Genomic DNA, 27,849 nt, shown 5'->3' with positions numbered 1-27,849 from the left:
TTGACAAAATATGGTTTCTAGCAGCATCTAGTGGCGAAACGAATGACTAATTGAAACATTTTAAATAAAACGCGCGGAATATCATTCCGCAGTGCTGTCGTCGATTGTGCAGCTGTAAGCGGTTCGGTTGTCATATTATTCAACTTTTGAAAAGATAAGAAAAATATTTATAAACATGTCGTTTCTGAGAATGTGTGTTGTTTTTGCTTTAATCGTATGTGCGTATGCTGTCCCCGTCCCAGATGCAACGGCGATTCATCAGCATCCCAGTGAACTTGAAATTTCACCTCCAATCAATGGTAAGTACCTAATCATAACGAAATAAGTAACCAAAAGAAATTATTCAAATGAATTTATTTACGCTCGTATAAGAGACATATTAGTCAAAATCATTCGAGAAATATTTCGAAGTATCTAGGCGCGCATCATTATAGAACATTGGTAGGTATGCATATTGTAACAGTTAATTTCTTTGATTAAATTATTTGTACACGGCAATGTTTCTATTGTTGCATGTTACTCACAATGGTGAGGTCATTCGTTCTAATAAAACATTTTGCTAGGGATTATAATGAATCATGGAAATAATTATGTTTTACTTATGTAGGTAGGAGTTTCTTTCTATTGTTTAGGTACCTAAAGATAAAAATACCAATTACCATAAAATAATTATATGTTTGTTGTAATATTAAATCTTTACTAAGAATGGTGAACGCTACACGCGCGCAAAGTGATCACTTAGAACGGCTACTTACGTACAACTTTTCCTTCCTAAATACACATTTCCTTCCTAAATAAACTAAATTTCTCCATCCTGTTAAATTCAGTAAGCATCTACGAAGATGGACATAAGCAATATACTGAACTGTGAGATAAATATTTTATGTTAAATTTAATACATCGTGGATACGCGTTGTATGTGTCATTAAGGATTTTTAATCAACGCAATCACGGCAAAAAATAATGAAACAGCTGTTGTAAACAAATATTAGAAACCTAGGTGCAGTGTTTGATAAGCCTATGTGTGTGTGCTAGTGCCTACCGGCTACCAATTAAACATTTATTTATTTATTTATATTCATAAATTTACTGTACATTATTTGAGTCATAAGTCTCAACTCCATGGGACTAAAAATTCTGTGTTGAGATGGAACGAGCAGTTAGTTTAAACAAACGATATACAAATTTAGTTTGTGTTAGTAGGCGCACTGGAATATTTTATTTGAAAACGTTCTGTATCGCTCACATAAGCAACATTTATAATATATTCAAATTGACTGTACATACTATTATTAAGTACAAAAAATGTCACCTCCTTTTCTCACTTTAAAAAGTCATGATATTCGAAATTAAGTATAAATAAGTAGGGACATGTCATGAAGCGAGGTCTGTATTCAAAGACAGAGTGATATATACATATATATTTTTTTTAAATAAAAAGAAATATTTGTGTTCTTATGATTTACCCAAATATTTAATTTTGAGGGCCATTTTCAACGAGTTGTAAATAACTCACTATTAGAAAATGGAATCGAGTTGGGGTAGAGTGGGATTCGAACCACGGACCTTTGGTCCGCGAGTCCGAGACACTAGCCACAGGACCACAACCCGATTTAATGTCGTTCTATCCTCCCTGCCTACCCCTACGGGTGATGGTGCAATGGTTTGTTTTTTGTTCTTGTGTGTACCCGTATGTACCAGAGATGAGCGTTTCGTTCATTGAAAAAGAGTAGCAGTTACAGTTACTGTCTTAAAACTGTTTCTAGGTTACAGTTTAAAGCAGCGTGGACAAAAAACTGTCACTTGTTACGAGCCACGCTGCTCTTAACTGTTATTCAAGAAACAGTTTCACGTACCCTGACAAGTTTTTCATTTTCAGGGGATGACAACGACGACAAAGTGTTGCCTATGCGCTGCGCTTTTTAATTTAATATCCTGACTAGTTTTTTTACCACCTCTAGTAGGTATCGAACTGTCCAAGGCACGTCAAATAATAATTTATTTTTAAGTTACCAAATATTTATTATGAGTCATCCTTGCCGCATATCCCGTTCTGAGGAAGACTGTGCCTTGTTCATTATTTAAAAAATACATTTATCAACATCAACAATTTTGGTTTTTAATTGAAAGTTTGTTTCTGTCCATCTCTTCTGTGTATTTGTTACGTTTAATATCATTTAACTTAACATGTAACCGGTTTCGGAACACGACTGTTGCTTTGTCAAGTCTTAAAAATAAACGAAATAAAATTGTTTTTAATCTCGCTAGCAAATAATATAGGGCCTATTATACCCAATCAATTTTGCATCCGCTACCATGTGATCAGGGCTCCGCATCCAGACGACAAATCCTTGTTAAAGAACCAAGGACGTAACGAAGGATTTTCTTAAAATAAAATATTTTTATAACATTAACATTATTAAACAGCCATGAGATTTTTTTTATATAATTGTATTATTTTAAGCGTTTACTTCAAATTTGTAAAATAGGAAACACATAAATATTTGTTTCATCAAATCACTTTCATCAATATTTCTTTCCGTACCTAGTACGTATCTTGATATTTTTTTTACATGTAGATAAGATGATTTGTTCTACGCTTAAACTGCCAGCTGAATGATAGGTTTCATAAAATACTGTTAGAAAAATAAAATTCAACTAGCTGAGAAGTGTCTGGCTACTTTTTATTCCGAAAAAAATGATCACTTCCCCGAGAAAATTACTAACGGGAAAAAGAATACTTGATGGAAAAATGAGTGAATATTTATTTATTTTTACGCCCTATGGGCTTTAACATTTCTTATCAATATATTCAAGTCCAGCAGTGTAACATAAGTATATAAATGAAGTTAAAAGTAAGAATAACATAAGAAAGGCTAAAAGGAACAATAATATGTTAAAATAAAGAAATGCACCCACATAGGTATATGGGTATAGAGTAAGTTATTAAAAAAAAACATATAAATATACTCATATAAGTACACATGCACATGCATACATATACATACATTTACATGTATATATTTACACATAAATAAATTTATTATTATAGAGATACATAAAAAATAAAGAAACATTCAGTAAAGTTTATATATTAAAACCGGATAATGATGCTACATCGCCATAGACTAATGGACCGTCGTTTTTTTTCATAATGATAGATAAACGGCAATTGATACAGGCTACTTTTTATCCCGAAAAAATATATCAATCCATCTGGAATGTTTTTATTGTTAAACGACGAAACTAATTGATCAACTAATTTCTCCCTGATGCAATGCGAGCGATGCCGCGGGTAAAAGCATGTATAATAAATATATAAATGATAACTAAAAACCGTTAGACATCCGTTGGATGTGGTTATAAGTATTAGGTACCAAATAATAATCTACCACTTAATATTTTCTTATTTTAAAAAATAAACCAAAATAACCAATATTATTTATAATCTATCTACTCATTCACGTTCACATAGCTTGTGGTAATAAATGTCTTTTGATAGATTCAGGCTAAATTTTAGGACATAGTCTGTCTATGTTTACTTCAAAATATTTTAATTCATTCAAGGAATTTATACTTTCCTAATCAATAATATTGCATTATAGTGTTTTTCTCCCATTATATTTGATATTAGACATGCCGTTATATAATATACGGTACGTGCGATATCATTATACTCAATATATAGGTAATGCAACATAATAACGACCGTATAAGCAAAATATGTGATTCATATTCTGCGAATATGAATCACATATTTTGCGAATGCACTAATGAATGCAAAATGTTACTCACCAAGTTTACACTTTGCTCAGTAACACTGTGTTCCTACGTTAATAATGCAAATGCCAGTCACAAACGATTTCTCTAAATGAAGGCCTGATTGTGTTTTAAATAATATTATTATTCATGGCCTTATTTAACTTTTGATTTTAATTTATTTTTTACTATGTTAATATCTGAAAAAAATACATATCATTATTTTATCTGTATATTTTTTTATTTCTATTTGTTGATTACATATTTATTTTTTTATAAAAAAAATAAAACAATAATTGTTTCCCCATGCGATACGATCATTGGTGGGTTCTTCAGTTCAGTTACCATGGATAATTATTTATATTTATTTACTACACGGTAGGAAATTTGGCCCATCGGACTCCATTTAATCGGCTCTCCGGGCCTCGTAATATGCTTATATGTTTTATTCCTAGGAGATTTAAAAATCTTTTTTGGATCGCAGGTAAATAAAAAAAAAAATTTTCGTGACAACAATACAAAAAAATTATACACGTACGTACACACATAATTATTTTTTATTTTATGTAGGTATGCTTATGCTTCATGTTTAAATATTTATGATTTATTTTTTAATAGAAAAACACAAACAAAATAGAGATTTGATACTAATTTAATGGCATAAAATTCTACGTTATCATATGTTTTTAAAATAAATAGTATGAATCCAAAATTGTTATTTCAAAGATTTGTGGCATTTTGGCATGCATTAAAAGCTGAAATGCCTTTTTGCCTATTTTTTTTCTTTCTTTTTCGAGTAGACAAACATGTAGTTCTAACCATATCTTTTTTATATTAAACGGTAAACTATACACTTTATATTTATATTGTAAATATTTATTATTCAACACCACAGCATACAACTTTCTTCAGTCTTGGAACGGGTTTACCATTGATAGATGCAATACATTCTAAAATTAAAAAATATAATCATAATCAAATTTAATTAAATTTCACCTAAAAAAATATATGTCTACATTATGAAAAAAAAGTTAGATAGATAAACAACGAAAAATGTAATATAGTTATTATATTATTAACCACTAATCAATTTTAATGTACCGAAAAGGACAACTCGGCAAACCTACTAATACTGTGGCAACAATACTTCGACATCATACGGTAAAAATGCAGTCATCAATAGACTTCACACTCTTGGCAATGAGTACCAAGACGTTGGTGAAATTTAGTACATATAGAACGGTTCTTCTCCTGTAGTTCATGGGTAGGAGAAGTAGGTACCGAATAGTTCTAGATAACTATGTTTTTATATTTTTTTACCATTTACTATTGTTTAAAATTGTTTGAACTTCTTTATAAGTGTTTTTTTTTTTTTTCGTTTCTTTTCTTGATTTTATTTATAGTACAAAATATTTCTCTTTATCATTTTTTTTACATCATTTTATATTTTATACATAAATATACAGGTGTTCTTGAAACCCTGTCACATCCGAAACCACTATGATCAGTATGAGAAAGAAGACATATTGGCACATTAAAATAATTTTTAAGAACGACTAAAATCTTAAAAAATAAAATATAGAAGAAAAACAACAAAATGGCGGCCGTGCGGTTCAGACTCCCCCCTCCTCGTTTCTCCCCTGCAGACATAAGCAACCATTTGTTTTTTTCTATGTTTTATTTTTTAAGCTTTTAGTTGTTCTAAAAAAATATTTTAATGTGCCAATTTGTCTTCTTGCTCATACTGATCATCATGATTTCGGATGTGACAGGGATTAAAGAACACCTGTATATCTACTATTTACCTCAGTATTAGTTTTTAAAAATAATAGTATGTGTAATTGATTTTTTTTTCGTTTAGTATTATTCAAAATCCTTTCCTTGGTTTTTTTACTGGCTCAAAGTATTTCTAGTACCAAATTATTATTTTTTATCAATAATTTTATAACTGGTAATATTTTTTTCATATTGTTTATCTTTTTTAGACTTTCTTAATTTTTCAATTAATAATATTGTTTTCAATGCTCTGTGTTACTTATAATTACACTTACATGTATGTGTATTTTATTGTATTTGTAACTAATATGTAAAAGGCAATAAGTGCCGTTTATTTCAATAAAATTAAATTATGCGTACATCAAAATGTATTAACTTTAAAACACAAAACATTAAAGATGCCTACCTTTATATTATCATAAGCTCTTTAAGCTCTCAAACCCTTAGATCAATGCGAGAGGAAATACCAAGAAATAATTATTCTAATAATTGATGTTCGTTAAATTATTTTACAAATTTCTTGTCCTCTCTCGTAGGCTAAGAAATAATGAAATACTGTTTTTCCTCTGTCACCGCAAAACTAATAATGGCTTCTTAACATACCAGAATGATCTGAGTCGTAAATTTAAAGTGGGACCAGTAAAGTTAAAAGAAGAACTTATAAGTAAAATGTACTGATGGTTGTCAGTGTAGATAACTCGAAACTTCTATGAAAAACAATATTTGTCTCAAATATTGTAGTAACATGATCAAATTTAACAACCAAGCAATTAACATTTGTATGTAAACTGTAATTTTAAGATAGAAAGTTCAAATTATTGTACCTATTGACAAAAATCGGTAAATCGTTCTAATTGGCGGTCTGGATTTCATTGAAATTTAATAAGTCTGTTTTGTCAAACAACTGAGGCCCAGTTGTACTAAAAAAAAAGTTGAAATTAAACATTTTACGAAAACGCAACAATTAAGTATTTTACTTTTATTTATTTATTTGATTTATTTGACACTTTATATACATATACAATATATATTATATATACATATAAGGGCGGGCATATTGACTTAAGGCAATTTCTTCCCACCTACCCAAACCGTTCAGTTTAAGAAAATTATAAATACATAGACATATTGAATCTTACAATACAACAAAATAAAAAACAAAGATAAACAAAATAAAAATATATATAAAAAAAATTAACACTATACTATGAAGAGAGGAGAGGGGATGGGAAGGAAAGAAAAAGGATAAAGGAACAATTTAAATATTTAGATAGTGACATTTTAATCTTGACTTAAATGTAAATAAAGAAGGGCGTCTCTAACATTAGTGGGTAGATTATTCCACAATCGAGCGGCTACTACTGTGAAAGAGGAGGCAAGAAAGTTAGAGCGATGACAGGGTGTTAAAAGGGTTCTCTCGTTACTAGAACGAAGAGATAGTCCGTGTACTTTGAATTGGTGCAACTCTAGCCTATTCAAGTTTTTTTTGCTATTCGTTTAGCCCTGATTTAAGGTGATTCTAAACGAAAATATGAAACTAATTATTCATAGATGGCGCTTTTTTATTGAAATATGCGTTTGTTTTTAATGAAAATTTTACAAAACTTGATTTGCGGAAACTTTACACTATATTGATTATTTCAAATATCATTACAATATAATTGAGGTCTTTTTTACAAAATGGTGTACAAAACAAAAAATAAGATAAGTAATTTTCCATCTTTTCATTATGTATTTTTGTATTTTTTAATTTAGTACTCAATCTTATTAGGGCATATCATTTATTACTCTTATATCTTACTACAGTGTAGAGTTTATAGAAACCATATCTCAATTATTATTTCAATTATGTTTTTATATATATATTCTTTTTCTATTGATTTCAATGATAATATTATTTTGTTTTTTTTCAATGCTCTTATATTTTACCATTATACTTTTATTTTGTGGATTTTAATAATGCTGTTATTTTGTATATTTGATTACGTATAAATCTTAATTTATATAATTTACATTTTAATATCTATGTCTGACTATTTTTTAAAAATTGTATTCGTTGGAATTTGATTATTAATAATTTATACCTTTTTTTCCTAGATTGTTATTATTATTATTATTTATTTATTTTTTACATTTTTTTGCACCACAACAGGCCAGGAGGCTTAATTACAGTGGTGAATTACATCACAGAGCACCCAGGCTTGAGAAAAATCACATTTTCATTTTTGTGTTCTCACCGGGAATCGAACCCGGAACCTTCCGTACGTGAGTCAAGCGTCTTGACCACTACACCTCGGAGGCCACCTGCATTGCATCACATGTCATTATATTTTAATCTAATTAATTTTCCATTTTTTTAGTGTTAATTATTATGGCTAGACACGGGTACAGCTTAAAAAGCCTTAATACGTTCACTTATATTTAAACGAATGTAGATTTTAATGAATAAATAAATAAATAAATGTAAAAATAATAAATTTTTACATATTCGTTTAGAATCACCTTAAACTTTATTTATATCCTTGTTTAATTATTTGCTTTATCTTTGTACAATTTCGTGTTAACTCTGGACAGATTAGGCTTTTAAATATACTCTTCCTTATTTTGTGTAACGAGTTGGTACACAGTATACAAGAACCTACACGTGACAAGTATGTAGAGTGTAAATGTATAAATGTCGGCCTTGTGGTGGAATGGTCAGTGCGTTTGCTTGCCATGAAAGAGCTCTCGGGTTCGATTCCCGCCATAATTGATAGGAAATATTTATTTGAAAGTGTGTTTTCACACTAGAATATTTCGTATTCCCCGGACTGGCACCTGAAGCGTAAGACTGATCACCTTACCTTAATGTAAGAAAAATGATCAAGATACACGGCTATTGGTGTACCAATCCAGTGCCCTATGCACCAACATGTACGGAAAGGGAATGATAATGAAATGTATAAATACGATTTTTGTTTAATTATTATTGAAAACTGTATTTCTCAAAGGTTAAATAAATATATAATTTTTACGTTTAATGTAAAATATATTAACAAAGTCAGAATTAAAATATAAATTGCATCAAAAAAATCTGAGAACCTGTATTTTTAGTAGGTTTCTATAGGATAATTAAAGTGTACAATCTACTTACATTATCCATAATGACAATTAGTAAGTACTGTCAATATAAAATTGCTATTAAGAAATGGATAGTGGAGGTGGGTTGCGTACGGATCGATTAGTGGATCAAGCCAAATAGGTAAAAAATTGTTTCCTGATTATGAAATTTTGTCTGCAAGTTTTTATGATTATTTCAGTTTATTTTGCTTATTATTTTTACGATGGTAATTAGAATTATTACGTTTTTTTTCCTATAATGTTTAGTATGTTAAATAACTCATTTAAAGCTCGTTTCATTATTTATTTATTTCATTTATTTATTTTTAGTTACATTGAAAACATTACAGAGTATCCAATCAATTCTCAACACATTACAAAATATACATATCAGATTTATTAAATGGAAAAGAGAAAAAAAAAAGTAAATCGTCATGTAAAATTGACATACATATTACAATTTGGAAATTGCCCTCCTAAGAGAAATCCCACTGTCATGAAATATACCGACATCCGAAGTGATACGTTTGAATAACACGATTGCTCTACCTACTGGCACAACCATTATACCTATTGTAAAACATACAACTCGATTCCCATTTTCTAATAGTGAGTTATTTACAACTCGTTGAAAATGGCCCTCAAAATGAAATATTTGGGTAAATCATAAGAACGCAAATATTTATTTTTAAAAAAAAGTTTCCCTCGGCACGGGACACCCCAATGAGGAAACATCATTCTGTATAAAAAAAAAAACTAAATTGTATAAATATAAATAAATTAAAAAAAAAAAAAAAATAATAATAATTATTTATTTATTTATATACGGCATTTCTGCCATTTACATATATGTGGTATAAAGAGTGCTTAAAAATAAAAATATTTAAAAAAAATCGAGTATGAAATATTAATATACTCGTACTGTACACATTATTAATTACTTGAAATACATATATATTTTAAAGAAATTATACAATAACAAAATACATTAATCAATCAAATTATAACTATTCCAACCCAATCTTCTGAAGATGATTTGCTCTTTTTGATAAAAATATGTTGGTCACTTTATTTTTTAAGTTAGGCAGAGATAAACTAAATATATCAAAATGTGATGCATATTCATTCCCGGTATTCTGTAATCTAACAATAGGTGAGTTATATTGAGCTACCGTTCGAGAATTTTGACAATAAAATATTGTAGATGTTCTGCTTAATCTAGGTGGTACATAGAATGAAATCAATTTCAGTAGATCAGGGGTAATTATGTTAATTTGAACTGAAATGGAGCTGAAGTTCATAACATCACGCATTGCGGTAAATTGTTTATTAAAATTACCTCGTATTTCGAAGTTCCAGTTAAATGCGAGTAACAGAAGTATCTTACGGCGAGAGTTATAATCCTGGAAAGGGTCGAATTTATGTTACGAAGTTGGAAAGCCCTTAGTAATAGCCACTTGCTGAATTAAATCATGAAAAATTTACCAGAGTAATTTCTTTATCAAGGATCTCTTTACATGGAACGTATTTGTTACATTGTTTATGGGTAAAATTATATTTCCTAAAACGTTTCCGAAATTTGTAAATAAATTCGTAAAATATAAAAGTGGTAATGTGTCAAAATATAAAAATCTCTCGTCGGCTTCGTGGTGTAGTGGTCAGTGCATTTGCCTACCATGCAAGAGGTTGCGGGTTCAATTCCCGACATGGTCGACATAAAATATTTTTATTTTACACTAGAAGATTTCTTAGTTCCTGGACTGGCACCGGAAGCGTAAGACTGGTCATCTTACCCTCATGTAACAAAAATGATTAAGATACGCTGCGATCAATTTACCAATGTAGTGCCCTATGCACAATTAAGTCCGGAAACGGAATAATGAATCAAATACACGGCACGAAACAAGGTTGTTGGTAAAACTAATAATTTGATGATGTTGCCAATGCAAAATACGATAAAACATAATATCTATATATTATTGATGTTTTTTGTTGTTGTTTTGTTGTTCTTTGTTGTTGTTAATAAAACGCCACAGTTAATGATTTTGACAAAATTATAGATACAATTATCAATGACACTTGATATCAATGAAAAGAGTGGGAAATACACATTTCAACAGTAGCACAATACTTTAATTTTTTGACAAGGAAGTTTACATACCTATTGATGAATGACGAAATATTTCAAGATACATACCTAGATAATACATTCGCTTATGGAATGAAGTAATACAATAATAAAACTGAACCAAGATGTTTCATTGATAATTTTATTTATAGTTTTATCAAAATCATCAATATCTATTTATTGATTAAATTAGGTCCCGTATGTTTGTGGCCGCAAATTTCAGAAATTCACGAAATTCCAACGGAAACGAAACATTCTACGCATTTTAAATTGACTTATAATTTGTCGTAGTTAACATTAAGCCAAAGTTACAATTTTATTTCCTTATATTCTACAGCACAGTCGCAGCAACGCAAATTAAGATATTAAATTAAGCAAGGTGTTTTCTCGGTAAATGTATATTGTTGGTAGACAATTTTTATTTTTTCCCCTAATAATTGATATCAGACAAAGTCACAGCGAAGCGTGGCCGGGTTCAGCTAGTACTTTATATTTTATGAAAGAAATAAAAGATGTGTGATATGTAAATTCACAAATTTTGAATACCCGAAGAGCGGTTTTATCGAGACTGGAATCTTTATTATGAAATTAAATGCGTTTATACGAAAACGGAAAGAAGAAATACTTTAAAATTAGAGTTTTTTTTTTGTCTGAAAGACGTTTTTATAAAGTTTTATGGGGTAACTACTTTATTAAATGTTATTCTAATGAGCTTATATACCATATTATACTTATACATTTATTGCAGCTGTTCTTTTTCCAAGTTCTTTGCTATCTCTCCCAAAGTGAAAATAATTCGTAAATTTATTGAAATGGGAACGGATATTGGAAAAAATATATGTTAGCTATTCTACATAGGGTTTGTTTTTTAATCTATTTATATTAATTTATATACTACAAATAAAATGTAAGCCTACCTATAATAATACTTAGCCACCGTACGGGCTGGGCGTGAAATATAGTTCCTCTCCAACCGTAGCTTATAATCTTATAATAAATTTGAAAATAAGTTTTATATATTAGAAAACAATGAGTTAATGTTTAAGTCGTTAATGTGTAATGGTGTAGTCATGTTTAAACAAACAGTGGAAAAAAGAAGAGTATTTATTTAATAGCATTGTTTTATACTTTATTCTTAACAAAATATGTGACAAATAGTAAATAATGGAAACATACAAAAAATAGTGCGCCTGTAACCTTAAAATCACAAAATTTTATATGAATTATTTAAAACCGTTTAAGAATACAATACAATACGCAAAAGTACCTAAATTTTGCCATTTAGAACACTACACCCATAATTAATAAATAACAACAGTGCTACTAAAAGTGAACTGACATTTATTGATAACTACATAATATTTCAAATATCTGCCTTCTAATAACACACAAAATGATAAATCAAACCGCTCATACACGCGTTTTTGTAATATTCATGTAAAAAGGGGAATTGAACAGAAATGTTGCGTCTCATAAAACGAAATAATACGGACCAAAATGGACACCAAGTCACTGGAACAAAAGGCATAATAGTACTACACACGTGCGTTTCCAGAAATTATCTAGCAGCCAGTGGGCCACATGGCGACGGTATCTACCTACTGTCTACAAAAGCTTCTCTTCATATATCTATCTCCCTTTGTTAACCATGAAGTTGAAACAGTGTTTGATTTATTTAGTTTTTTATTGCTTACTTCTTGACCAATTTACTACTATGCTCTATTTTTTATAAATTTTTTGATATTGTTTTAAATTTGCTGGAATTCCACTCGTCCATGCGCTTTGTAGCTGCACGATGATTGGTTATCTAGCTTTCATATATCAACTTTAAAATACCAAAATTTTGTAAATGGGGTCTAGAATTCCAATCGTCTATGCGTTTAGTAGCTGCAAGACGTGTTGTAATCTTACCCCTTTTTATTATTCATATTTTTTATTTTTTTAAATATCATTAATACACTAAATTTATTTGTTAATTTTAAAATGTGTAAATGGGGGCTAAATTTCTAACTGTCTATGCGCTCTGTAGCTGCAAGACGACCTGTAATCTAGCTCCTATCTGTTATAATTTTTTATTGATTTTAATTGAAAACAAGGAACTAGAATCCCAACCGTCCATGCGCTTTGGTAGCTGCAAGACGTACTGGGATATTTATTAATTGTACAGCGCCCTTGAGGTGATTTTCACAAAAATGGCGCTATATAAATTATCCAACTATATATAAATATTGCAACTGTCGAATCAATCTATTAAATCCAAGTACGATTCTTATTTGATTCCGGGTATTTTTATTTTATAAAGGACACATTTTGCAAGAAGGTACTTCAAACTATACCCTTTATTTGTTTTTCGGTTAACTCAAAAGTTTTTTTGTGATTTTTTCGGTTTATGAATTGCCATAAAAAACTTCTTCCATTCATCTTGTAAGGAGTTGATGGACCACAGTATACAATTTTTCATTATTCTTTGATAAATGAAAACATGACATGCTTTTAAAAAATGACAGGTGAGTCTCAACCAATTTTTATAGGAAGCGAAAATTTCTCGTCTAAAATTGTTTGGTTCATGTCAATATTTTTGTCTCAAGGATTACTTGGTGATAAAATACATGAATTTTCACCAAAGACGTATTGAAAGAAGAGTTATAAATTGAAAACTATCTAGTAGTAGGTAATTTGTATTCGTGTTGTTTTAGTTAGTAAAATGAATAAAATCGTATTCGCTTTTGGACTAGCAAAATAAAACGTACCGGAAACCCCATTCAACAATATGCACTTGTATAGGCGGTGTCAACATGTGGAACTTTTTAAAACCTCTTAAATAAAAACTAAAATAGCAATAAATATTATTTGACTATGTTTTTTCAAATAAATTTATGATAACATACAAAGTTAGAGACGCAACTTCCGTAGACTTTTTCTCTAAAATTATTTTTCCCGTATTAGTGAAATTTGTGGACAATTACTGTAAAGGTGAATAGCGGGGTTTCCATGTTAGTGTGATTAATAATCATGACGAAGACACGGATACGTCTCGAAACTGGTATACATAGAAACAAATACGCATATTTATTATTTGGCTTTATAATGTTCTTCTTTAGTTTTAAGGAAAAAAGTAAGTCTATTGAAATGCTGTGACAAAAAAATCCTTTACGCGCGATGATGTAACATTGTGTTACCTTAAGAAAAAGCATAAACTTGGCATAAAGGTACACTTAAGTATAGTGGTATAATTTGGATGGGAATACCATCTTTACTATAGAACTACAAAACATTAAATCACTGGTACAGTTTAAAGTAGGTTTGAGGTCTTGGATTAGCATGGAAAGAACAGATAGACATATTAAAAAAAAAAAAAATAAAATTAAAAATAAATGCATACTGGAAATAAATTATGTCTTCGTAATATTAGCATATGTAAATTTGGTTTTTCTTTTATTTTTATTTTCTCTTCTTTTCTTTTTATGGCGTACCATATTTATGTGCAATAAACTTTTTAACAATTAAAAAAGGAATGGCCTAAGCTCGGATGCTGAAGTCTTTGTGGGCATTTTTTCCAATTTCTATTATAGCTTAATTTTAAGCTGTATTTTTGTAATTATATTTCTATGTAAATAATATATCTATGAAAAATTATAAAAAAAAAAACAACAACTATAGTATTATTTAGTCGTGTATAGCAAAATAAATTAAAAATTATAAATCATATAACTAGCGAGTACTCCCGCTCACTGCCGATAACCGACTGATTGGCCGAATTTCTTCGTTCGTTTTTGTCTCTTTCACACATACACCGGCCAAAAAACAGTGTCTCTGTCTTCCTTGTTATAAGTTCATTCTCGTGCTCTTCTTCATGAAAGAATCATCTTTTTTTAGTACTAAACTTTTTTCCTCATTCCATTTAGTATTTAACTCTTCACCTCATCTGTTTTAAACGTGTTTAGTTATAATAAACATACTACAACAGAGATGAAGAACATTTTAGAGAAGGTAATATAGTTTTTAGTTATATTTTGTGTGGCTTATCAGAACAAACATTCCATAAAAATAATTTATTTCAAAGATTTAGATAAAAGTCTCATATTTTACGTGTAACAATGCAATAAGACAAGTAACTTGGGAATTAGGCGAAAATGTTTTAAAATATGAAAACTTTCTAGTATCATATTTGATTGAAAAAAGGGTAGGTACCTATGTTTTCCCCGAGAGAGCGTCGTACTTTTTATATTAAGATATATTATATAAAGGGCTGAATAGGTATTACAATAGATAATGGGAATCTACAAATTTACATTTTATTATCTGTCTTTGGCTGGTTCAAGTGAAAACTCAACACACCGTCTAATATTCTGAGTGTTATTTTTTTTAAAGCATGTAAAAAGAATAAAATTATATGTTTATACTTTTACTTTGATGGTACTGTCCAATACTTGTGTCTAATATTTATCGTCAAATACTTTTATCATCGATGGCATAAGACTGTTATTTTTATCTTTTTACTAATTGATTTTTTTTTTTACAAAATAAGTATAAAAATATAATTTTTTTGAGCAAACATAACTAATAATTACGTTTCTACCGCATTAATGGTGTATTTTTTTCCGGAAATATTAAAAAAATAAAAATATAAATATGTATTATTTATTTTTATATTTTATAATACATTTATGTTTTTTTCTTACAAAATTTGGACCAATCTCTCCTTTTGACTAGTCTGTTTTTTGGTTGGCTGTAAGATATTGCTTTTAGCAATAAGTCTGCCAAAGTACTTATTCTTTGTACTTGAAGTTTTAAATAATAATAAATCATTTAAAAAAAGTTTTTATAGACAACAATGCGGAACAAGCATGTATGATAGAACAACACAGATTTGTATGGATTTACGTACATACACAACATTATACACCTTGGTATAGTGATGTGTTTCGTAGAATTTTGCATTGTCATCGTGCGATCATCTTGTCTATTCCTATTCAGGTCGGGTCGGAGGAAATAAGGGATGTTTTACATTTCTACTTTCCCACCCCCGCCAAGTACAGAGAACCCTTCCAATGAATCAACTAGATTATTATTCAGCGGCGACAAAGGAATTATCAGTTCATTCGCATTAATTATGGTGTCTCATTTATCACCAGGAAATTACTTCGCACGATCTTGCTGATGGTCCCCAGATACCTTCGCTCAAATCTGAAATCCACATTGCTCCGCATCCGAAGAAGATAAATATCATTATAAATCACTCTAAATTAAGAGTGTTTCAAATTTTGACGCCGGCAAAGTACACCTTCTACTGAGATTGTATTCAAATAGAGACTGAAGAACTATTTGAGATGGAAATTGATTTATTTATTAAAAGAAAACAACAGCCATCATAACAAAAAATACAATACATACAAATAAACCAAAATTTTGGGCCAATTATAGTTTTCTATATATAACACAAACAAACCGTCACGCCGTTTCCCCGTAAGGGTAGGCAGAGAGGATAGAACGCCATATCGCTCTGTTTTTGTATACATACCTCGCTCCCTCTACATTCATACATCTTCTCATGCACGCACGCCGATTATTTCTACTCTTGACATGTCTATCTTCAAGTATTTGATGGACTTGATCGTGCCATGTCTTTCTCGGTCTTTCTCGATCTTTCTTATTTTCTGCGTCCATCAACATTCGCATCGTAGATCCTTTTAGCCGTTTTTTTGCTATCCGTTCGCTCTACATGTCCAAACCAACGCAGCACCCCCTTCTCGATTCTGTCGATAATGTATGTTTCAGCCTCACATAGTTCACGAATCTCGACATTTGTGCACCTATCATGCCTCGTTTTACCACACATTCGCCTGAGAGATCGCATTTCGACAGCATTAAACCTACTTTCATTGATATTTTTCCAATCCCATACTCCGCTCCCATACATTAGAGTTCGCACTAGAACTCCATTGTGAAATGCTAGTTTTGCCTCCTGCAACAAACATTTGTTTGCCAAGTAGATTTCAGTGCACCGTTCACTCTGTTCTCGGCACTCACCCTCCTTTCAATATCGTTCTCAGCCTTTCCATCCCTAGTAAACATACTTCCCAGATACCCATATTCTTTCACCTGATTCGGAAAATCTTTGTTCACACTGATCCAATCCCTTTCAAAAACCATCATTTTCTATTTATCAACATTCATTAGCAAATCGCTTTTCTTGCATACATCGAAGACTTTTGTTACCAAGAATTGCAGGTATTCTTTGCTGCTAGCAAGAAGCGCGGCATCATCAGTATACAGAAGACAGTTAACCGTTATATCACTCATTTTTGCTCCTTTCCTCTTTCAGTTCTTTCGTACAGTTATCGATGTATACGTTGAACAATCATGGAGACATTACACATCCCTGTTTGATTCTCACACATGCTGTGGCTGTCCTTGTACAGTGACGCAATAGCTCTTGTCAGGTAACCATTTACTCCAAACTCCGATAAAACCTTCCGCAATTACATTACAATACATATCTAAATACGATGCCAAAAAAAAAATACTTCTCGTTTAAAGCCACGCCGTATCATTTCACTCGTAAAAAGAAAAATATTCTAATAATGAAATAAAACATTATGAAAAGAAAAAGTTTATACTCGGTCTTGAAAAAAAATTTCGCCAGCGTACGGAGTAACCCCTGATCAGCCGCCCCTTCTTTCTTTTTTCAAACGAGAGAAAATAAATATTATATGAAAGTATACAAAAATATCAAACTAGCTGTTTTTTTATGTTAAATTTATTTTATAAATAAAAACAATAGGTGTTATAAAAATAAATACATTTGTACATTAGTATAAAGCAGTTAAAGTGTCTCACAAATTTAAAAGAACAACATTTTTGGTAACGATTACTGTCATTTTATTTTTCTTATACCATCAATTTGAGAGCTATTTTCGGATACAGGTTTATTTTTTTGTGTGATGTGTAAATATTATTATACAGCTGTATGTTTTCGTAAAATAAGTAAATAAATAAAACGTTGATAGTCATTTCGTTTCTTAGTAGAGCAAAACATATTTAACGAACACTTTACATAATGTGTCACAATTCCATTCTCCTTTAGTTGAAACATCCACGTTTCTTCAAATCTGATGATTTTCGTGAAGTATAAGAGCTGAAACATTGAGTTATGTGGATGGGATTGGATACCTACATATTGATACTTATCCAATACACATTTAAATATTATTCTTATAAAGTTTTTTAAAAAGTTAATTCCTATAAGTATAGGCAAAAGGTATGTGCAATAAACAATATAATACGTAAACTCACGGGGACCACATGGGGTGCAACGCCATCAGTACTTAAAACTTCGGCGCAAGGCTTATGCATATCAGCTGCGGAGTATGCGTGTCTGGTGTGGCAAAAATCTGCCCACTCCAAACAGGTGGACATAGCAGTCAATGAAATGGCACGAATAGTAGCAGGATGCCTCCAGCCTACACCGACTGATAAAATATACCCAATCATCGGAATTACTCCACCACACATTCGAAGAAAGACAGCCGCAGAATCAGAGAGGTACAAACAAACCCACGATCTTAGACATCCCCTACACCACCAACAACCGACGACCTCGCGTCTGAGATCTAGAAACAGTTTTATCAAAGCCACCTCTCCTGTTGAATCATCACAACAGTGGAGAGAAGAACTATGGCAATAGGATTTTGGAGCGAGACCCTGGATGGATCCAAATGAGGTACACCTACCATACTTCATATAGATCGCCCTCAATAGACTACGGGGGGGTGTTACACGATGTAAATCTCCAAAGGGGGAGGGGTAGCTCTCTGGTGATGATATATTGTGTGTCCCAGGACGACAGCCACCTATTGACATGCCCGGGCATGGGAGAAGGCTGCACTCCTAGGAATCTAATTGTGGCAAACGACAAGGCGATATCTGTCGCCGCATATTGGAGTGGCAGGATATTATCCAACCGGACACGCTAAGTAAGTTTAAGTATAGGGGCAACTAAAATTGCCATATGGTTTTTTAATTTTATTTTTATTATTCGTTTTTACTTGAAATTAAGCTAATGTGATAAAAACTTTTGAGTCATGTTTTTAAACACATAATAATTTGGCGACCTCCGTGGTGTAGTGGTCACGACGCTCGACTCACACACGGAAGGTTCCGGGTTCGATTCCCGGTGAGAACACAAAAATTAATCCTAAGCCTGAATGTTTCGTATTCACCACTGTAAGTGGACCTCCTGGCCTGTTGTGGTGCAAAAAAAATTAAACAAAAATAATATTTATAAAATAATTTCTTCCCTATTTTAGTCATATACACTGGGATATGTTTTTAAAATAAATCATTTGCAAAAACGTATATGATTTTGCAATGTTAATTTTATATTGAGACGTTGCGTTGTGAGTAAAACTAGCATTGCATGTTACATAATAAAAAGTTTTCTTAGGATTTATTGGAAAAATATGATAGTACGAGACAATAGTATATTTTGTGACATCATAAAGTGTACAGTTTACCAATAGAAAAGCAGAATTACTTTGATTCGTTCTCTGAGCACTTCCGTTGCAGAAATATATTTCTTCAATAAAGAATGTCATATCTTCCCTAGCTGTAGATAAACATGTCAGATTTTCGCAAAATGTTTCAAATTTGCGGCGTGGGAATTTTTTTAATATTTATCGAGTTAAACCACCGTAAAAAATGGTAGTTATTATTTTATTTGATGTACCTATCTATATATCCCTCGAAAGCTTTTTAAACATAATAAATTTAGAATGAAAAAAGGAAAAATCACACATGAAATATTGATAAAAGAAATATCTATAAATCAATGAATTAAAAAATAATTTTTCACTGTGTCTTCTTCACAAGGATATAAAATTGATGGCTACACAGGGAAATCGGGTTCAATCCATTTTATTTTTTTAAAATTTTATATGCTATTTTTTTTAAAAAGATTAATGAGTTTAATAGAATATTATATTTAAAACTAATGAAATGTAACTCTTTATCTTATAATTGGAGAAAAAATAATAGGGGGTTGTCGTTGGCAAAAAAAACAGTAAAATGCCGTATTTGCGGTTGAGTGTAGATAACAAAGTGATTTTATATTGCATTGCTGTCCCTGGTCAGTCACCAGAAACGTAAGTCTACTTGATTTAGTTTATTTTGAAGACATGACAAAGGAACGGTCGCGTTCCGAAAATGGTTGCGTGTAAAGTTTAATTCAATGATACTTTCAATCAGAAAAATAATAATTTTGGGAATGCGTATTTCCTAATATGGAAGAAATCTAAAGAATTATCATAATCATTACCTTTCTGCCCTTAATGGTGCATAAGTGACTGCATTGGTGTACCGACTGCAGTGTTTTATTAGATACGCGAAGGCAAGATGATCAATTTCACGCTTCAGGGGCCAGTCCAGGGACTAAGAAATATTCCAGTGTAGAACACTTTGTTAAAGGATACATCATGTCAACCATGCCGGAAATCGAACTCGTGATCTCTTGCAAGGTGGGAAAACGCCCTAACCACGAGGTGGACAGAACATATTTAACCTTACATCAGATAACAGATGGTTGAGACACCCTGCAATCGGTTTTTCAATGCAGTGCCCTATGAGTCATTGGTGCAGATGTATAATGAATATAAAAATAGAGTATCCCACTGGTAACACTTGTACCTCAAAAGATAAACCACGAGAGTTACATTGAACGGTATGTTCAAATGAACGGGCGCGTCACGAAACCGGTAGACATAAAAAGTCGGTAAGTGATTTTGAGATACAACATTATTTTTTGGTATGTGTATTTTTTTATTTTTTTTTTGTACATACACAAATCTGGTTGTGTAATAAGATCTGGTCAAAATATAAGTATAAATAAATTGCAGAATCATCTGCAGGCGATTACTAGTACTTAATTTAACTCGGAAGAGTCTTAAATACATAAAATAAAGTAATATGCTAATTAAAAATACTTAACTTCAATATTAATACATAGATGGCGCTCCAACACGCTAGTGAATGGTTTCTCATTTAATAAGATATATACAAAAATCAAAATGTTACCTGTGTCGATATTCGCTAATAAGCGGAATGGGGAATGTTGTAAAACGTAAAGTGGCCACTTAGTACCCAGCCAATGACAGGTCATAAGCCCTGTTAACGCTCGAATATCCATAATCCTGAATTTGAAAAAATTCTACCTCATCTCTGTAGGGATATTAATAAAAAAAAGATTATGAGATAATTTAAATCTATAAAGAACTTTCAATGTAAAATAATTATTATTTTGATAATAACACTACATATTAAAATCTCATAGCTCAAATCACAAATAACTATCGACGTGCTAATAAGCGAAATTTTTCACCATTAACTCAATCACAAATAAATATCGACGCGCTAATAAGCAACGTGATAACAATTTCTCACCATGTTTGTTTATCGTATTCGCGATCACAATGAACATCCGTGAACTTAAATGTCAAAATATTTACGTTTCACGACGTATAATCCTGCTGCGCAATCGCATATTTGAATTTCACCGGTGTAAATATGGAAAATCTTCTAAAACTGCTATTTTCGTTTATTTATTTATTATTCATCATGCTATTTATTGCATTTAGCTGGTGGTTGGCAAGCCAAATGTCAATAAACGCAGTCGCCATAGTAATTGTAATTTAATTTTCACTTTTTTGTATTGGATACTCCTTACTATTTTGCAAACGCAATATATTGTGTAATTTTTTATAGTAAACGGCGATTTTTCACCAATGAACTATGTTTACGAGGAAAAAAAAACAAACCGACACGAGCGTTGACTTAGAGATTACACACGCGTTGACTTATGACTGCGTTAACTTAAGCATGTTCATTATTGTTCATTGTGATCTCTCAAATGCTTAGCATGCTTTTAAGCACGTCGATAGTTATTTGTGATTGAGCTACTGGGCCCGTATTACAATGGAGAGTTAACATTTATCTTCAATTTTATCTACCAAGTAAAATGAAGTTTTCTGTATAAAAATAAAATATATGTACAATTTTTTTTTCTAAACATGTTAATTTATAGGTTACCAATAAAGATAGTTCAAATTTTTGACACAAATATACACGTTTTCGTACATAAATATCGGTTTTACTTTATACCGGCTCAATATGTACCATAAATATAGCGTTTGTAATTGCGGCCTTAGGACTACTGATGTTTTTGCTTTAAAACAAAGTGGACTTTTAGATTTTAATTTAAACTTAAAAAAGCATTTATGTAACGGAAATATTTTATTCGCGTTTAAAACGGCAAAGAGTGGACTCCCATTTTTTATCCTCTTAGGTTCAGATCTCAGAGTAATAATGCGTAACCTAGAGAAAAGCCCTATCACTATATTTCGTATAACGCAAGCGATGTTGGTTTGTTGGTTAGCAACCAATTGGTGGCCAATTTGTTTTATTTGACAACATTAACATAACGGTTCGATCGGATGCTTTTGTAGCTGTACTTGGCTTTGTTTGTAAATAACTTGGATATTTACGTTATAATAAATAAAAATCGTCTATTGTGAATTGCAATATATTTGGTTGCAGCAGTAGGAGCGTCAAAGGTGTTAAAGGACTCAGTTTTCACATGTAATTGATTCCGAATATTTTTCCATAATTTACATTGATTTTTGGCATTGTATTATGTTGCTTAAAAACTTTCTTTATATCAACATATTTACTTCAAATACTATTTTTTCTCAATTTAGGGGATAAATTTGTGAATTAAAGTATAATTAGTATAAGTCGATTAAAATTTTGCTTGAAAATAGCAACGTGAACCTTGAAATTGCATCTAAAATGACGTGTCTATAGTATCTAAAGTTTTAGGCCGCTACGACTCGCCATTTCGGAGATGTGACGGACAAACAGACAAACTCAACACAGGACTTTGGTTCAATGGAGTTGGGGTTTATGTATCAATAAATAAAACATAAATATATTGTGAATAAAATGAATTAATAATTAAAAAAATAAAAACAAACATGTATTTTCAGTTTTATAAAATAAATATAGGCGAATTATAGAAAAATAGATTGGAATAACCCTGCTATCATAAGTACACAGGTACATATTTAAAAGTAATTACAATGCAAATTAATATCCATTTAGCAATTCTCGACCTGAGTTCGGCCCGTTGTCTTACTGCGAACTATAGCTAACTTAATACCCAATAGTCATAGAATGGTTTTCTTACGTTTGGGCTCCTCTCCCTGTACGCATTATTACTCTAAGGTTCTGATATTATTTTACAACCACTGGTCTATTCATATGTAGGTACTACAAAATGTATGAATAAGAACTAAACACCCAGAGTGATTTATTTCTTTCTCAAAGAGCATTATTTTCTTGTATTTTTTGTAAGGCATTTTATGTCGAAGGACGAGGTGTCAGTAGGCAGTAGAAGGGGGCGTCGTATTCCCACTGTTGTACTATACACATTTACGACATTTTGTTTGACGTTTTACAGATTACGTCTAGCGTTTTTATTTATGCGACAAAACGTTGGATTTGTTTGTTGTTTGCTCAAGTTTTTATTATATGACAAAAACAACATATAGACATAGACAATATTTAAACAGAATTTCATTTTATTTTCAGCTAATATAATATTTTGGAACATTATTTATCGAAAAACCGTTTAAAGGGATTTAAATATTTTAATATTAAAATAAAACCGGATGTAGTATAAAAATTGTATAAGGTGTTAAAATGAGTCGTGTCCGTATTTTTTAAAATTTTGAAATAAACATACAAAATTAAACAAAATGGTAAAGGTTATACGACATTAAAAACAAAATGTTCTCCTCTATAGGATGTTGTATTTGCTTTAACATTTATTATTTTATTACAAGCCTTCGAAATGGAATATCAAGTAGACGAAAGTGAGCATTTTTAACAACTCCCTCTGTTCGCGTTCAATCGTGGGAACAAAAGAGAAAACAAATAATGATAATAAATTAAAAAATATGAATTCTTTTGTTCTTTTTATTTCGAAAAAAAATGGTTTGTTAACACTGTTAACACCCATTCTCAAAGGTATAATATTTTTTTTTTTTTTTCATGGTCGTTTTCGAAAAACGCGTTCTTATTTGATACCCGCCTCGATGGTTTCCCTCCCCTATTTAACAACAAATTAGTCAATAATGTATTCCTTTTAGTTGTTTTCTGCTTTATTCCTTCGATTGAACGCAAACAGAAGGTGTCGAAAATGCTCACTGTTGTCTTCTTGACATTCCATTTTGAAGGCTTTTAATCAAATAAAATAATTTGTGTAACGTGAAAGCATACACAACACTTAATAGAGGAGAAAAAAAATTTTAGAATGACGTATAAATTTTTCCATTTTAATTTTTATGCCCGTTTTTAAATTCAAATAAGAAACGTTCATAACTTATGTTAATAACCAATTCACGGAATGCCTAATATTGCATGTCTCTACTTGAAATAAAATATTTATTATTATTTTTATGTAATTTTGCTAGTAGTATGTTTGGAAATATGTTACCAACGATATGTTTAGTTTGAAAAATTACAACACGTCAGAGTAAGAAATGTGAAAATATACGCATTTGGAAGGTTTGCGTTGCTTAGTAGGTGAAATAATTCAGCCCAATAAATCTCACTTACATCAATAAATGTTTCAGCTCTTCACTTCACAAAAGTCAATAGATTGAAGAGTTGAGGAAATGTGGATGTATGAACATAGGCAGAATAGAGAACGTTACACAGTCTGGCCACTGAAATCCGCCGATGACATGTCAGCTCTGAAAATGAATGGACTTCCATATTTCCTTCTAAAAAACGTTTTTCGTCTTTGTTGCGATAACTTTTAATCTTAATAACTCCCTAGGAATTGAAATACAACCTTGTATACAACATTTGAACATACTTAAAATACTGTAGACAATCTTAAAATGCAAGTTAGTGCAAAACTACCATGAATTAAAAAGAAAACTTTAAAATAAAAAAACTTTTTTTATCACTCAACCTTTAAAATGTATAATAAATAAAACACTTTGTTTCAAGACCACTTGAATTTTCTTTGAAATTCTACTAGTTTTAGAAAGCATAAATCTTTCCATCTACAGGTGTTGGTATAAACTAAACGGAAATATACAAAAATTAAAAATCTGTCTAAAAAATGGGGGGGGAGGAAGGGAGAGGTTAGTATAACGGGAATATTGTAAGTAATGATGAGTGATTTTTAAGTACATAAGTAATTAATTTGTTTTCCATTTTTCATTTATTTTTTAAGATATTTATTATTTGGTATTTACTCGTTATAGTAATATTTATGTTTAATTAATAACTACACCTGTACTTCAAAATTAATTCGAGTGGTCTTAGTTTTATTGATTATGTTTTAATACGCTATTCCCTAAAGTTGATGCCGATTAAATGAATAGTAAAAAAAAAACATTTTTTTGTTCTTGCAGTTTGCACAAACATTACATATTTCAGTTCGTAGGTTTTCACGTCCTTTCGGATTGTGATGTTTTTCTGGGTTATTGTGCCGTGTATTAAAACTCCTTGTCAACTTTTCGGACAGCGTTGCAGCGTTCATCATCTGGGCTGATGTATTTTTAGTATATTGTAATCGTATGAGAAATTCGTACCGTACCATAGTCGGCATGTTTGGGTTGTATCAGATTACATGTTATATTCAATGACGGGTACTATTTTGAGGCACATTCCATAATTTCTATCCGCACTCTACTACACAACTCAAATGACAACTCCGGTTAAAGATCATAAAAGTGCATGCAGACTCAGTTATCCTGAAAAATCAGCATAAGCCAATCATCGTAGACAGACGGAAAATAACTTTTTGTTCGATCTCAAAATATTGAGTTATCTCAAAAGCTACCAAACTCGTCACATTAAGGAGGCCATTAAAATGTATAAACATCCGTATAATATTAATATAGTTGACACATTGCGCGTTAAAACATCATGGTATCCAGCATTGAATATAATACATAAACCGTTACAACACAAACCTGCCGACTGCGGTACGGTACAAATTTCTCTTTCGACAACAATACACGAAAACACCAAAATACTTTTTTAATTAAAAAAATAAATAATGTGAATTTTTCTTTGCATTTTACAATAGGTATACCTACGTAAGTTACAAATACAAAAAAAAACTATTACACACAATAAGAAATCCTACAAAGGCATTGCCTGTGTGTGGGTTTACATTTTATTTTAAATTTAAATAAAGGCTACTGAAAGAATACGAAAGATATCAAAAATAAAAAAATATGTGCTTATATTAGAATATAATTCTTTTGCCAATAACAATGAGAAAATAATTTATAAAAATAGGTATATGCTGTTCATTAAAAAAGAAGCTATTTAAATCTGCTTTTTTAATCCACAATTTCAACAAAACTTTAAATCGAAATAAATTCAAATAATTAATCTCAATCATATTGTCCTTATGAAATGCATTGAGCAGTATTAGAACTATGAAAAATGAGTGTCTTTGCCCTAATCTGGATTTACAAAAACACATCAGCACAGATAATGAACGCTGTGACGCTGTCCAAAACGTCGGCAAGAAAGAGGTTTAATTCACGACACAATAACGCAGAGAAACATTACAAGAATTTAAAAAAATACTTATTTCGTAGAACAAGGAAACATGATTGTTGACATCGCAAATTTGATTAAAAAAATATCTCAAGAAAAGTTGAGTTATAAAAACACTATAAATTGCATTTTTTCTGTTGATTTTTGTGAGGAAAAAAAAATCTAAAAAAAGAGAAAATAACCTTTATTCGTGTGATTTAGTTTTGATCGAACCTTCTATTTCTAACGTATTTTCATTGCTGTTTCAGATCTGGTGTTCCATGTTCCTGCGGAGTTGTGTGAAGGCCAAATTGAAAATGTGGACCCCAAGTGTACGAATCACTGCCTGATGAAAGGATACGATATGGGACTCTGCTTTGAAATCAAATGCACCTGCATATAAATAAAAAAATAAAATTTTCTATCCTGTTTCCTAATGCACTTAACACAAAAATTTGAAAAAATCTCCATCTAAAAATTCACCCCACGCCTTGTGTTTTGTGTATCTATAAATAAAACCCAGAAAGCATTCATTCTTCTTCTTCTTGCGGTGCCTTATCAGGTCTCCCGACGTTGGCGATCACTAAAGCTGTCGGGGATTAATTATGTATTTTTAAGATTTTTTTAAATAAAGAACTATTTTTATATCTACACTTATTAAAATGCAGTTTTACTTGTATTTCCACATTTTTATTGTAATAATAAATATACAGCAAATAAAATAGAGGAAAGTACCCATATTTCGTATACTGTCTCAATTTCGGATAGCGCGATAACTCTTAAACCATTACCTTGATGGCACTATTAACCACTATCAGTTAGAACTAAGACCGCCCATATTGCATCTGTGTTGTCGACGAAAGCATTGAAGCTGCGTGTTAAGGACGAAAAATATTTTGAGCTTTTTAAGAAAATCTTATTTTTGACGATATCGGGTTCAAACCGGGTTGGAGAGCAAGTGTTTACCACCTTATTATACAGTTTAATTTGAATTTGGCAAAGTCTATTTGCTATGTCAAGTCGATTGCACGTCAAATTTTACGAGATTATGTTGACGTGCATGCTGTAAAATATTTTTAATAGTATCATATTTTCGGATGCACAACCGTTATTTATTTTGGATACCCATGTAAGTTCTTTAACTTCTTTGGATGAAGAGCCCTTTTTGTGTAATGAATCGAAATGAGATTTTGAAAAGCCTGAATATTCTGAGTGTATGGTGTGCCGATAATTATATTAACACTTTGAGCACCGGGCGAATACACATAGAATTTACCCTGTGCCCGGCCCATTTTTGTGAAATTTCAAGCTCTGTGAAGAGTTTCTTAAAAGTTTCATAATTATGAAAATACTGGGTTAAATCAATTGAAACTTGTCAGATTTATTTGAAATAATTAAATATGTAATTTTTGTATGATATTTTTGCCAACATTGGCTTTTATAGAGAGCCACATTGCGCATTGCAA

The 27,849-nt window shown here is 30.9% G+C and overlaps 1 long non-coding RNA gene across 1 annotated transcript; it reads left to right on the top strand.

Moving 5' to 3' along the window:
* Positions 1-32: 32 nt before the first annotated feature.
* On the top strand, positions 33-27,046 carry LOC148283280 (uncharacterized). The gene is made up of 2 exons (XR_015821884.1): positions 33-299; positions 26,653-27,046. It is a non-coding gene; the product is annotated as an uncharacterized LOC148283280 (long non-coding RNA).
* The last annotated feature ends 803 nt before the right edge of the window (positions 27,047-27,849 follow it).

This window comes from Micrasema longulum, unplaced genomic scaffold, assembly GCF_059751315.1.
Source record: "Micrasema longulum isolate JH-2025_06_02 unplaced genomic scaffold, ASM5975131v1 h1tg000250l, whole genome shotgun sequence".
In the NCBI taxonomy this organism is placed as follows: Eukaryota; Metazoa; Arthropoda; class Insecta; order Trichoptera; family Brachycentridae; genus Micrasema; species Micrasema longulum.
Note: the sequence above shows the minus strand (reverse complement) of the source record. Positions and strands in the feature narration are given on the sequence as shown.